The sequence below is a fragment of the Chelonoidis abingdonii genome, chromosome 17 (assembly GCF_003597395.2).
Source record: "Chelonoidis abingdonii isolate Lonesome George chromosome 17, CheloAbing_2.0, whole genome shotgun sequence".
NCBI lineage: Eukaryota > Metazoa > Chordata > Testudines > Testudinidae > Chelonoidis > Chelonoidis abingdonii.
The window spans coordinates 20,830,241-20,844,376 of record NC_133785.1 but is presented as its reverse complement, the minus strand read 5'-3'; the positions used below and the strand labels follow the sequence as shown (position 1 = coordinate 20,844,376).

Below are 14,136 nucleotides of genomic sequence, written 5' to 3'. Positions count from 1 at the left end.
CAAAGGAGCATCCTGAGGAATGCCCCTACATAGAAAAATCTGGTTGTGTAGCAGTTCAACACCACCCCTCTCCTGGCTCCCAGCATAGATGGCATGTCCAGGGAAAATGGGCCATGACCAGAATGCTGCTGTGATCCCCATGTGCCAAAAAGCCACTTAGGGATAGCAAGGCAAAATTCAGAGTAGCCTTGAGGCTGCTCTGAGTTGTACCAATTAGTGAACTGGCTCCTGGCTAGCGCCAGTATCAGTAATCCACACAGGTGGTGTCAAGATATTTTTGCCCTCCTCATCCTCCTGTCCAGCTCTAAGCACAGCTTGGACACAGCAGAGAATGTAGACCATTGACTTTTGGCATGTGACTAAAGAGGTCTCCTTTTTTTAAATGCAGGGGCCATTCTGAGCCCAGAGTTTAGAACGTAGGCCTCTCTTTTAGCATTCAGTGGGTAAATTCCTGCTGGGCTTAAAGGGAAAAAGTCTTAGGGAGGCTTGTATGATTTAAATGAGCGTTAATAAAAATCCAGTAGCGAATTATTGCACTATCTGGTTTTATTAACTGTTATGTACAAAGCAATTTTTGATTTGTCGCGCGAAAGCTGCTAAAGTCAGTACTGAGCCTTTGGTAAGATACGGGATGGAATGGAATGGCATGGTAAATACAACATGCTCTTGTTGTTTACCTCCTCTGTCACACTGGTAGGGAATCTGTGCTTTGTCACTCATGGAAGTGGATATAAAAGCAGTGTGTGTGTGTATGTGCGTGTGTGTCAGAGACAGAGAGAGAGAGAGAGAGCAAGGTTGTTAGTGAGACGCAGCTGACAATGAATTTTTGTTTTATACCCATAAACTTTTTGTTTTGAAGGAAGAGCATTAACCCCCCCCCCCACACACACACACATATAAAGAGTTAAACTGACTGCAAACAGCTACTAAATAAGGAAGAGAAAGTGGAGGTCAGAATTGGGGTTATGGCTGTTGTCCTTTTAAATGCAAAACATCATGTTCATTTCAATTCTTTTCAGTAGCCTGAGGTAGGAGAGCAAAATCTGAAACTGTTTGCCACATGGATTAAAAAAAAAAAAAACACAGAGAAAACAGTATTTTCAGAAACAAGACAAACCAGGATCATTTATCTGAGACCCTATGAACTTTGGAGTTCAGCTAAAATGAGATCCAGATTAGAGCCCTGCAGGGGACTATTTTTTAAATCCTGCTCCTCTCCCATCCCACAATAATAACTCCCACCTGCTCCCACATTGTTTCTTGCATTTTTATTCCTCTCCCACCTGAAAAAACCTTAAATCCTGCAAGAGAGACAGATTCCCTTTACAAAAAAGATAAAAAGGTCAATGAATATATTAAATCTATAAATGGAATTCAGACACAATGTTACCACTAAAAGAATAAAACAAATCTTGCTTAAAGTATGTTAAAAAAATACTTTAACTCTTGTTATAATAGACACCAAGTCTCTTTCTATCTCTCACTCAAATTTAAGTATTACAAAAAATAAAGTATTTTTCCACAAATTACCATAGTGGTTTTGTTTTGTACCACCCAATCCTGTCCACAATACAGTACCTTTTACCAGCTCCATCTATTATGGCAGTGAGTCGTGTAGGACCTGCAGAATCCCAATTCCACTACAGGGCTCTGATCCAGATCGCATCCAGTCCTGGACCCTGATCCTTGGGCCCAGAGGATCTGCAGGATCCAAAGGAAGGTATAGGTGGCTTTTATGTTACCTTTATACACTCTCCATCAGATCATGGAACTGGCCTGTGGTCAGTCTGACTTCCAGTGGCGAGTTAGAACGACTTCTGGAGGAGATCTGGGAAGGAAACATGAATCAAAAAGCAGTGCTCACTTACCCCTACGCACCTGGACCCAAAGTTCAGAGAAGACACATATATGTAGGAAGGGTGTTATTCCCAGCCCCCAATACCTTCACCTTGTATGGCTAAACTACCTGGGTTGTGACCTGGCCTCTAATCTGATCTATCCTATACATGTATGTGACACAGATAACTACATGAATGCACGCATGATAGACTGCGGAATCCGATGATAAACATCACCTGCTCGCCACGGGTCATCCAGCTATCCCAGACACTTAGCAATGAAACCTATGAGCCAAAGCAGACTAAGGGGTAGGATCTCTTGATATGGTAAGTAGAACACTGGATGCTGCAATTCTCAATGGTAAATGACGGTCCTCACTGTGGCATGCAGCTTAGTGGTGCATGTATCATCTCCCAATACTGAGTAATTACTGGGCAGTCTTCCATGTTCTTAATTCCCTTGCTAGGCTTTGGACAGATTTAAAAAAAAAAAAAACACTACACATTTTTTAACAGTTCAAAACAAAACAATACACATCACAAGCCCTGTCTAACTTATTGAAGTTAGTTTTGCATGAGCTCAGAAGGTGCCTAAAAGGCCAGATTTTTGACCAGTCGGGGAATTACTAAAAGACTACATGCAATAGTTGTATATGCAGTTTTGAATTTCATGTGTATATGCAGCTCCTGTGACTGTGCATGTAAATGGCCATTTAGATTTCCAGTTGTTTGGAAGTCTGGCCTTAAATATCTGTTATAATAAAATAATTAAAGTGAATTAACAAACATTTATATAGCATCTGTAATTAGCAAAAAAAATTACATGCAAGACCTCATGGACCATATCCTCAGCAGGTGTTGCTCTTCTGAGGAGTTACATCAATTTACACCAGTTCTGACCTGGCTCCATATGTGTATGATTGAGTTCCTTCACCACTGAAATGCAGCAACGTATTGGGGGGAACAAAAGGGAACCACAGTACCTGTTTAACAGCAATGTCACTATCTACCAACAGTGTAGAAAAGGAAAAGGAAAACAATTTATCTAAGTGAACCTACAGGGGAGTGTACATAGGTGGAAATTAGCCAGGACATTGGGGACCTCTCTCCTGCTCTATGTGGGATTGTAAATAAGTGTAAACAAACAGTACAATAACTCCTCACTTAAGGTTGTAGTTTTGTTCCTGAAAAATGAGACTTTAAGCGAAACGATGTTAAGCGAATCCAATTTCCGCATAAGAATTAATGTAAATAAGGGGAAAAAATTTTTTTGCCAGACAAAAGGCATTATATACATTTTAAACAATTTTAAACAAGTAATTTAATACAGGTATAAGTTTTAAACAATTTTAAAGAAACAATTTAATACTACAATCATCACTGCTGAATATGAAGCTTGGTGGAGTCAGAGATGGAAGAGGATGGATTGTCTGGCTGCTTCTCTTGCTGTTCTTGCAAGCACAGGCACTGACTTTGCGGGGGGCAGGAGGCTCAACCCTCAGCCCATCCACTCCACTCTTTCCCCCAATCCCCCATCCTTGACCCGCCTCTTCTCCCCCCACCTCCACCCCCTTTACTTCGCACGCTGTATCCTCACTCCTCCCTCCCTTCCCTTCTGGATGCTGCAGCAGCTGATTGCCTTGGGCAGGAGACAGGGGAGGGAGGAGGGAGGTGCGCCGAGTCCTCGCTCCTCCACTTCCCTCCTGCCCGGGTCAATCAGCTGGCTTGCAGCCTTTAGGAGGCGGGGGGAGCGAGGACTTAGTGTGCAGGTTTCCCCTCCCTCCCCCTCCCTGCCTCCTGCCCGGGGCAATCAGCTGGTTTGTGGTGTTCAGGAGGCAAGGGAGGGAGGGAGAGCCTGAGTGCTGAGTTCTTGCTCCTCCCCCTCCCTCCTGCCTTCTAAATGCCACAATCCAGCTGATTGCCACAGGCAGGAGGCAGGGGGAGGAGAGGGAACCCACTGATCTGCGGGGTCTGCCAGCGGGCGGGAGGCTCTGTCGGGGAGAGGGGGGCATAGGGAGGCTGCCAGCTGTGGAGAAAGCAGGCAGCCAAACAAAGTAAGAATGGAGCACTGCACAATTTTAAACGAGCATGTTCCCTAATTGATCAGCAATGTAACAACGAAAGAACATTAACCGGGATGACTTTAAGTGAGAAGTTACTGTACTTTGGTTTTCCATTTTGACTAAACTCCTCTCATGTTTTATACAGAAATAGAAATCTGTTTAAAAGGTACACGCTAAATCTTGAGGACACACTGTGCCACTTAGCTGTCCCTTTAAACTGGGGCCATGTTTTTATTTTATACTCAAATATACCCTGAACCGCTCACAGATTTGGTGCATTCTTAGATAAATATTTGATCTGAGACCATGCATGGCATTATCCAGCCTAGAGAAATGAACCCCACATTTAGTGCTTGTGAAAGGTCCTGGATTGAGTGCCCTGGGGCGTGAAGTCCTCTCCGCAAGGAAAAGGTACAACAGGGCAGTGGCTTCTCAAGCTTGCCCTGCACCTTAGTTCAACCAATGGGCTTCAATCATTACTTGAGAAACTACTTCCAGGGTTGAGAGAGAGGAGTTCAGTTCCCATCTTCATTCATTCCTTGGTATCTCTGTTGAGACTGTCAACAAGAACCAATTGTGGGGGAGCTTGTGTGATGTACAGACAGAGGCAACAGGACTGAAGCCCCTGTCTCATTCCTAGTAAGTCACCACAGTAAGCTATTATATAAGTGCAAGTTTCAAACATTACTTATACAAGTTAAACTGAACCAGTGACCCAAGGTCTCCGTAGACCATTAAAAATCCACTCAGACATCCAGTTCCCTATCTTCCTGCAGGTTGTCATCTGTTGGACAAATTCAGATGGATGTCACAAACACTTAATCTCTTACAAGTAACACTCACACTAAATGACAATAGGAAAAAGATCCATGAACACTGTGGATAATTACAGTGCTATGGCCGTAGCAAAGAACAAACGTAAGCCAGGTCTGAGCACCCAGGAAATAGGCTGCTGATCTGTTCATAGCAAATATTCACCGAACAGTGAGGATGAGTAATTTTCCAACTTATGGGCTGTTCTCCAACTCTTTGCTTCAACTATTCAGTACTGGTTATTCATAGTGTGTTGATGGTCATTGGAGTCAGATGGTATTGTTTCTGCTCTGACTGGATGACAAACCTTCTCAAGAGGACAGCAGTGAACAGCAAATAAGAAATATCACCTGGCATGAATAATCATTCATGCTAAAATTCATGCAACTTTTTCAGTTTGTGAGCATTTTCATTAACTCCTAGTGGTGGCATGAATACCAACAAATATGACCGCATTGTGTTTCTGCCTACCCTACCTGGATTCCATCACTGCTGTAACTGGATACTTAAAATCTCCATGATTACTATGTAACCAGCTTGATAACACGCACAATTGCAATTAAAGAGCACAGGCTAGGGTACCCAGAATTCTGATCCAGAGCTGTATCTGGCTTTCCAACACCCCCAAATTCAGTGATGTTCAGATCTGGGAGGGGTTTGTTTGGTTCCCTATAAAAATACAAGATTTAGCAAAATTCAGATTTAGTTACAGGTTTAGCCTTCAAGTGGTTATTCACATAAGCAACCAGAAGTTTGGAGACTTATTTCAAGCTTTTCTGAACTAATCTGAACTTCTGGAATTTGCAAGAATTGGTTGAGAGGCTCACAAGAATAGGCTTCTTGTGTGATTACCGGTGCATCCAGTTAAACCAGAAATAGTAGAAGAAAGGAAGAAGAGGCAGATTTTCAGGGGTCGTATAATTAATATAATCAATAATGAATTCTTTGTACTTGAATAGCATCTTCCATGGGATTATCAGAAAGCAGTTCATAAACTTTTATCAATTAATCGCCTGTGAAAAAGTTGGGGTACATTTTAGCATTTTACAGACATGGAAGCTGAGGCATTGAGTAGTGAGAGTGACTTCCCCAAGATCCCATGGTTAGTCAGTGGCAGAGCTGAGGATAGAATACAAGGCTCCATATACCCAGTCCTCTACTCTAACCAACAGCCCGCACGGCATCCAACTTTGACATGCATTTGAAGATGCTGGCTTCCTCTGATGACCTTTAACTAATTTTCAGGGCCCTTGTGCCCATTACTGTGATCTGTCCCTTCTTCCCCCTTGCTGGAAGTGTTATCCTTGTGTCCTGTTGCTGTACCTACATAAATATTGTGGCACATGGTGTACTGCATGCACATTTCCCTACCATTTGAAGGGCGATGCAACATTTAAGCTTTTGTGACATTCCCCTGGTGTTATCTGCTAGGTCATTCCAATCCTTGACTCTGGGAGCCAGCCTTACCCTGCTCTGCTGTGAGAGCCTCCACTCCTGGGCTGTTCACACACAGCGTCTGGCATGTCAGCTGCTCTCAGCTATGTGCAACCGAATGACACTAGCCAATATTTTCAGTCCCAGACACAACCCGAGGAACCTCCAACTTCCAGTGTCCATTTATGTCCATTGGACACTGCTAGGGTGACCATATGTTCTGATTTTATAGGGATAGTCCTGGTTTTTGGGTCTTTTTCTTATATAGGCTCCTATGACCCCCCACTTCCGTCTCGATTTTTCAGATTTGCTGTCTGGTCACCCTAGACACTGCAAGCTTATATGACTTTGTCAATTTAACAAAGAAATTCATATGTACCAGGTTTGTTATCCCAAGGGGAGTGTCTGACACGCTTCAGACCAAACACACTGCTTCAGGCAGAATAAACAAACACATTTATTAACTACAAAGATAGATTTTAAGTGATATTAAATGATAGGCAAAAAGTCAGAATGGTTACCAAAATAAAATAAAATATAAGCACGCAGTCTAAACTCTCAACCCTAATAGACTGGGCAGCAACTAGATTAAGCACCCCCCCACACACACACACACTGGATATTGCAGTCCTTAATATACAGGTTTGTTCCTTAAACCCGGGCCACTCTCCTCTGTTGGAGTCTTGTCTTCTTCTCAGTGTCTTGGTTGCTTGCAGCAAAGGTGGGGGAAGGAGAAGGCCCAGTATGTGTCCACTCTGTCTGTTTTATACCCTCAGTCCACATGCTTGGGCAGCACAAGTCCAGGCATGCCAAGGGGGCATTGCTGAATCTCTCCAAGCAAGGTTGAGCAGTTCCCCTGGTGAAGCCTCATGCAGGTGAGTCATTACATTGTAGTTCCCTTGCTGGACAAAGGCTTGACACCCCACCCGGGTGTTGGTTATTTTCCTTGTTGTTGCCTCTGGGGAGCTAATATCTGGCTGATTCCCCAACTTATGGCATGTTTTAGTGACAACCATACAATACAATTCTCTTAACTTCATATGCATTAATGATACACATACATGGACAGAGAAATGACTTTCAGCAGATCATAACCTTTTCCCTGATACCTTACAAGGCATGCTTTATACATAAGATCACGATTATATGAAAATGAGGAATATGGGGGTTACAGTACGCTCCCCCAAGATATAGAATGTCACACTGTCCCTTCTTCCCCCTTGCTGTACATAATTATTGTGGCACATGATGTACTGCATGCACATTTCCCTACCATTTGAAGGGCCATTCAACATTTATGCATAGTCGTCCAAGCAAAGGATAACATTTCAGCCATAACTCTACAGAGTTTTTGATTCTGTGTCAGTGCAGACTAGATGCATAGTTGTGTGTGTGTGTGTGTGTCTGTATATGGGATGCCTCTGAGCTGAATCCTTTCTACTCTAGACTGTGCCCTGATTCCTCATGCATAACTAATAGAATCAGTCCAAATCACTAGGAATTAGATGTTTCTTAAAAAAATCTCTGTTAAAACAGCAGAATTGTTCAAATCACCCAAAAGGAGGAAATTTGAACTCAAATCCTCACACCCTTATAGCTTCAGGTTGAGATGTAGCACACCTCAAAACAAACAGGGTGGGAGGGTTGGTCACTCTACAGCCTTTGTAACACTCACAACTAGCTATTTATGTACCCCTCTCCACAGTCCCATTTATCTGCATATCTACAAGAAACTCTCTGCTCCACAGTAACTGTCTGCAACTTCACATGACTCCTACACTCTGCTGGTAACATCATACCCACTACGGTATTGAACAATGCTGGAGCTGCAATTTGCCTATGGGAGTGAGGAAGTGTGTCGGAGCTTTGAACAGAACATTACAGAAGTAACTTTGTTAACTAAGGAGGCATGGAATTAATTATAAATATATTTTTAAACAGGAAGCAAAGAATTAAGAGCCCAGTCCAGTGAGATGCTGAGAGCCCTTTAGCCCTGTGTTCAACAGAGGCTCTGTCTGTCTTTAGTGGAGAGATGTAGGGGAATGTGACAACTTTCAACAATACTGTAACACTGTTTTTATCAAGCATGGATACAAAATAAGGCTCAGACTTAGCCTCATGTACACGTAAAGGGTGTGCTGGCACAGCTGTGTCACTTTGGAGTCTGAACAATTTAATCCCCAATGCACATAGTCATGCTGGCAAAATCCCTAGAGTAGACATAGGCACCGATTCCTATGTCTGGAGCACCCATGGGGAAAAATTAGTTGGTGCTCTGCACCCACCAGCAGCCAAGCTCCCCGCCCCACCCTGCCTCCTCTCCTCCTCCCCTAAGCACACCACGTCCCTGCTCCTCCACCTACCTCCCAGTGCTTGCCACCACCAAACAGCTGTAGCAAGCTCCGGAAGAGAGGGGGGAGGAGCAAGCTCCGGGAGGGACGGGGGAGGAGCGGGAACATGGTGCGCTCAGGCGAGGAGGCGGGGAAGAGGCAGGGCCAGGGTGGCGATTTGGGGAAGGGGTTGGAATAGGGGCAGAGAGGGGGTGGAGTTGGGGTGGGGACTTTGGGGAAGGGATTGCAATGGGGACAGGAGAGGGTGGGGCAGGAGTGGAATCAGGGTGGAGCCAGGGCCACGGGGGGAGTCGAGAACCCAGGGCCGCCCAGAGGATTCTGGGGGCCTGGGGTCTTCGGTGGTGGTGGGGCCCCACTTTGGCGGTAATTTGGCAGTCGGGAACCCTTCCGTTCTGGGACTCGCCGCCGAAGTGCCCCAGAGACCTGCGACAGGCCCCGCCCTTACCGCCAAATTACCACTGAACCGGGACCCACCATCAAAGTGCAGCCGGGTCTTCGGTGGTAATTCGGTGGGGGGGGTGCCCGCTGCGGGTCTCCAGGGCACTTTGGCGGTGGGTCCCGTAATGGAAGGGCCCCCCCACCACCAAATTAGCGCCGAAGACCTGGCTGCATTTCAGTGGCGGGTCTCGCTTCGGCAGTAATTCGCCAGTGGGGAGTCCTTCCACTCCAGGGCTGAAGGACCCACCACCAGCGAAGACCAGGAGAGGAGGAAGCTCTGGGGGCCCAGGCCCCACAAGAGTTTTCTGGGGCCCCCAGAGCAAGTGAAGGACCCCACTCCAGGGGCCCTAAAAAACTCTCATGGGGGCCCTGCGGGGCCCGGGACCTGGGGCAAATTGCCTCTCTTGCCCCCCCTCTGGGCGGCCCTTCCCTCTGGTTCCAGTTGGCGCCTATGAGTGTAGACGTGGTTAAACAGGCAAAAAAGTCCTTGTCGCAGTACAGCTTCTTGCAGTCAGGGAACTGGTTTAAGCTATACTGACAAAGAACTCTTGCCAATATGAGCTGTGCCTCCACTAAGGCAGTTTGCTGGTATAGCGCTACCTTTTCTAGGCAAGACAAGGTCTTATAGCAATATGCAGACAGGTCAAAACCAGAACTTCTGAATTTCAGGGTGAGAGGGGTCTTTTTTGAATACATGGATCTGAACTAGCCCTGTTAGGTTATGTCTACACTGCACACCATACAGTGGTGGGGATGTGCCACTGCAGCCGCACTTTGTAAGGTGCTCAGTGTAGCCGCTCTTTGTCGCCAGGAGAGAGCTCTTCTGGTGACAAAATCAAGCCATCCCCAATGAGAAGGGGTAGCTTTGTTGCCAAGAACACGTCTCCCACTGACGAAACACTGTTCACACTGGCGCTTTTTGTCATTAAAACTCTTGTCGTTTTTTTCACACCCCCGAGTGACAAAAGTTTTAACGACGAAAGTGCAGTGTAGACCAGCTTGCTTTGGCTTGGAATTAGAAGATCCTGTTTTAGATATGGCTGGAACTTCATAAAAAGCAACCACTCTGATAAGATTCCAGCCTAATGTTGGAAATCTTTGAGGATTGCCCTATTTTGAGCAAGATTTTAAGACCTGTGAGATTTCAGCACCATAAATCTCAAATCAGTTCCATGATTTGGCCTCAAACCTAGTTGATATCTGGACCCAAACCATTTCCTCAGTCTGTCTCTACTGCACAGCAGCTGTTTTGCTGTGCTGTTTTCTCTATGGTTGGAAGAAAAGCCCCACAGCAACGCAGTGGTAGATCCAAGACTAGAATCCACATTTACTTGCTCCCAGAGCTTGCTTTAGACACAAGGCCATCCTAACCCTCCAGTAAACAGACAACACATTGGAGAATTTATACATAACAACAGGTGCTTGCTTTCCCCTATGTACCCGAGAGCTCTGTACAAAGGGTCCTTTATAAGAGATCCTTGACTTATTCAATTTTAAAAGAATAAAAGACACTAGACTGAGATGTAAACACACACAGAGAGATTTTAGGAGCAACTATTTTCCAGCATTTCACTTAATTGTCCAATTCACTCAATGATAACTTTGGAATGGCACATTTTTGAAAATTCCAAGATCATCATAAATTCCATTTTACTGAAATAAACAATAAAGTGTCAAAAGGGTGATGAATTATCACGGCTGCGGGGTAGGGTAGGATGACAGGAGGGAGGTGTGAGACAGCTAGAATGTCTCCAGTGTGCCACTTCTTCTTTAGGCCGCTACTTGTCTTCTGCTTCAGAAATACCGCTTATTTATTAATACCCTAGTGAAAAATGAGCTCAGGTAATTCCAGCTATGAGCACACACTCAATCCTGCTGGCACAAATGTTTCCCCTCCAGGTCCATAGCTCAATCACGCACAGACTTACTCATACCTTGACCACACACATCACTACTACCCAGCAACATCAGCCTGTGGTTTGTTTGCTGTTGGATGTTCCATACTCCCACTCAGCTGGCTGTGCAATTACAGCACCCTCGGGTACATACCTCTGGTTCTTGAGCAGCAAAGATTTGGATTATTGTCGCAACACACATTTACCAGGATTCAAACTATGTCACACTTCGGGGGAAGGGGGGGGGGAGGCGACGGTGGTAGTTTGCCCGAACTCCAACCACAGAATAGAGTCTCCCCACACTCCCCCACTCTACCTACAGTCCCAGAATGGGATCTTTCTTCTAATATGGGAGTTCTCAGTAGTCTCTGGAGTTAGTACCCCACTGAGATGAAGGGGCAGGAGACTGTGTGTCCCAGAGTTATTGTTTCAAGAAGGCAACACTGCACCATTTCTCATTTGTAAGGCTACACTCACAATGGTAAGGGCTAGAAACATAGGGCTTGTCTACTTGCACTCTAGATAGGTGTGATTTCTAAAAGTGCACTAATGTCTTGTACATTAATTGGTCCACGTAGACCCTGTTTGGCGTGCACTAAAGGTTCCCTATTATCAGGGCCGTTTGTCACTTCTGGGACCAACTCATCACTTCCGGGACTGACTGCTCTGGCCAATCACGCCAGCCCGTGGGGTCCCCCAAAGCGTGAGGCCCGGAGTGGTCGCTGTGATTTGCCGTACTGTTTCAAAGAGCACTATGTTAAAGTGCACAAACACAGTCAACATCTAAATTACAGAAAATTCCAGAGACGCTGATGGGGCAATCAGACCAGAGCTGGGTCTGGTTCAGGACGATCTCTTAGCCCAGAGATTTAATCAAATAGCTCTCTTCTCTGGAACCATGCACATCTGATCCCTTACTCAATAGTCCTCAGCTGGTGTTTTGGGAATCCACAGTGCTGGGGGAAGTAGATCCAAGCATACAGCTACAAGTGACAGAAGGAGGAATTTTGTGCTGTTGCAGAACACAGTAGGAAAAAGTATTTTCATATCCAAAATGACACTGTGCACACTGTGTCTAACATACCAGCTACATTCAGCAGGATGGTACGTGTAGTGCTGCCAAGTTTACCCCTGGGAATATCCTGACATTTAACTAAATCTACAAAAAGAGCTCAGAAAAAGGAGTTATAAAAAAGGTACAGCTCCCCCTACTTACCTTGCTGACACTATTTTACCATGAGAGTGTCTTAAATGAACTGTTCCTGCCATTGTACCCATAGTAAAACCAGTGCATTACAATGAAAAATTCAGTCCCGTCTTGGTGTGACTCTCATGGCAAAACAACTTTAATAGTAAATGAGCCTGCGGGAAGAAACATGGAGGTTTTAAATGAGATGGGCCAAGCTCAGAACTCTACACAGGACTATTCCCAAACTTTGGTGGAAAAGGGACAGCAGTTGAAATCTGGATCTGATATTGAATTTTTGCATCGGGCCTCACCTCTACTTGAACCATTCATTTTCCTTTCAATTTTCACAAAAGTTCAGCATCTCAAACAGTTCTTTAAGATCTGCCGTCAGCGATTTGTTACTGGCCACTTGTAACAAATCACTTTGCTTAAAATCATTTGAACTCTATGCTATTGTAGTTTGAATGCTCTTTAACTAGCAATAAGGGATTCTGTCTCAGGGATTTTGTGTTTTGTTTAGGATTTCAGGACACACTGTATTAGCGATTATTAGTTACAGCAATAAAAAGGTATTTTGTTTTGGGAAAGAGTTATATATATCTGTGCCCTTTATTGTTTTCTTAACAACCCTGGAAACGTTTACCTCAGGAAGGACACACTAAGTGGGCAATCATAAGGTTATTATAGCAGCATCCCAAAACCCATTTTTCAGGGTAACAGATCTACACTTTCTTCCCTCTTGCTCCTAACGTATATAAAGAACCTCTTGTTATTGCCTTTTATGTCACTTGCTAGGTGTAACTCATTTTTTGCCTTAGCCTTTCTGATTTTGTCCATACATGTTTGTGCTGTTTTTTGTATTCATCCATAGAAATTTGTCCATGTTTCCACTTTTTGTAGGATTCCTTTTTGATTTTTAAGTAAGCAAAGAACTCATATTGGCCTCTTACTATTCTTCCAACCTTGCCCTTGCCTGGGGATAGTTTGCAGTTGTGCCTTTAATATTGTCTCCTTGAGAAACTGCCAGCTCTCTTGAATTACTTTTTTCCTTAGATTTGCTTCCCATGGGACCTTATCTATCAGTTCTCTGAGTTTATTAAAGTCCGCTTTTTTAAAGTTCCTTGTCCTTATCCTGCTGCTCCCACTCCTTCCTTTCCTTAGAAATCATGAAATCCTTATTTCATGATCACTGTCACTCAAACTACCTTCCACCTTCAGATTTGCTACCAATTCCTCCCTGTTAATCAGAATCCAGTCTAAAATGGCTGTCCCCCTAGTTAATTCCTCCACTTTCTGGAACAAAACTCCCGCCCGAACTGACGAAGCAAAAAAAAAAGCCACTCAGACTCCCACCTGAACTGATGAAGTGAAAAAAAAAAAGCGCTCCTCCTGTGGCGCACCCCTAAGGATCCTCTTGCACCCCCCTGGAGTGTGCGCACCCCACTTTGGAGACCACTGTCCTAGAGGACATGCTGGGTGTCTCTGAAGATGTTTATTGTGAGCTCTTTGATCTTAGTTGAAGGTTCAGTGATGCTGAAGCTTTAGCAAAGATGTCCTTTAACCAAAATGTCATTAGTCATTGAAGTTAACAAAACCAAAGGCCCAGATCCTCCCCCGAGGCCATGTGACAAGCATGTTGGAAGTGACTTTAAGTCACATTGATACTTCCCCTGACCCAGAGACCAAATGCAGACAAGTCTTTGCCCCATCCACTCCCTCTCCCCTATGAGCACAGAGGGGGAAGGGCAGGAGTCAGTGCATCTGCTCTAAGTCACCCAAGAATCCACTAGGGAGTCTTCAAGCTACTGGTTAAGACAGGTTTAGGGCAGCTTTACTCTGCAGGAGTGATATAAAGCAGATAAAGCAGGGCCCAGGATGTGGCTCCTAATTTACAGAATGCTCTGGGATGCCTCAGGTGTGAAAGGCAGTTTATAAATGCAAGATTTTTAATATTATCAACATTACCTACCTATCAGCTTGATCTGTGTTAGTTTGGAGAGCAGTGTGTAAGTGTCTCCAGACATTCAAAAAGAGTGAATAATTTATTTATTTTAAACACACACACACACAGAGTTTCATTCTGGAATTCATTTCTCTCTCAGGCTATCTTGGCAA

At 44.6% G+C, this 14,136-nt stretch overlaps 1 protein-coding gene and 2 long non-coding RNA genes across 3 annotated transcripts in view; 1 reads left to right on the top strand and 2 right to left on the bottom strand.

The window, feature by feature from the left end:
* The window catches only part of CHCHD4 (coiled-coil-helix-coiled-coil-helix domain containing 4), a 352,177-nt gene that overhangs the window by 74,286 nt on the left and 263,755 nt on the right, over window positions 1–14,136 (top strand). The window lies entirely within an intron of this gene.
* LOC116827083 (uncharacterized) overlaps window positions 1–14,136 on the bottom strand; it is a 67,595-nt gene that overhangs the window by 8,529 nt on the left and 44,930 nt on the right. Inside the window, exon 2 of the long non-coding RNA XR_004374210.2 lies at window positions 1,743–1,828. This is a non-coding gene — a long non-coding RNA (uncharacterized LOC116827083). The remainder of the gene's footprint in view (window positions 1–1,742; window positions 1,829–14,136) is intronic.
* Window positions 10,493–12,678, bottom strand: LOC142047868 (uncharacterized). Its single transcript, XR_012657149.1, has 2 exons — window positions 12,049–12,678; window positions 10,493–10,759 (listed from the first exon to the last, which is right to left on the bottom strand). It is a non-coding gene; the product is annotated as an uncharacterized LOC142047868 (long non-coding RNA).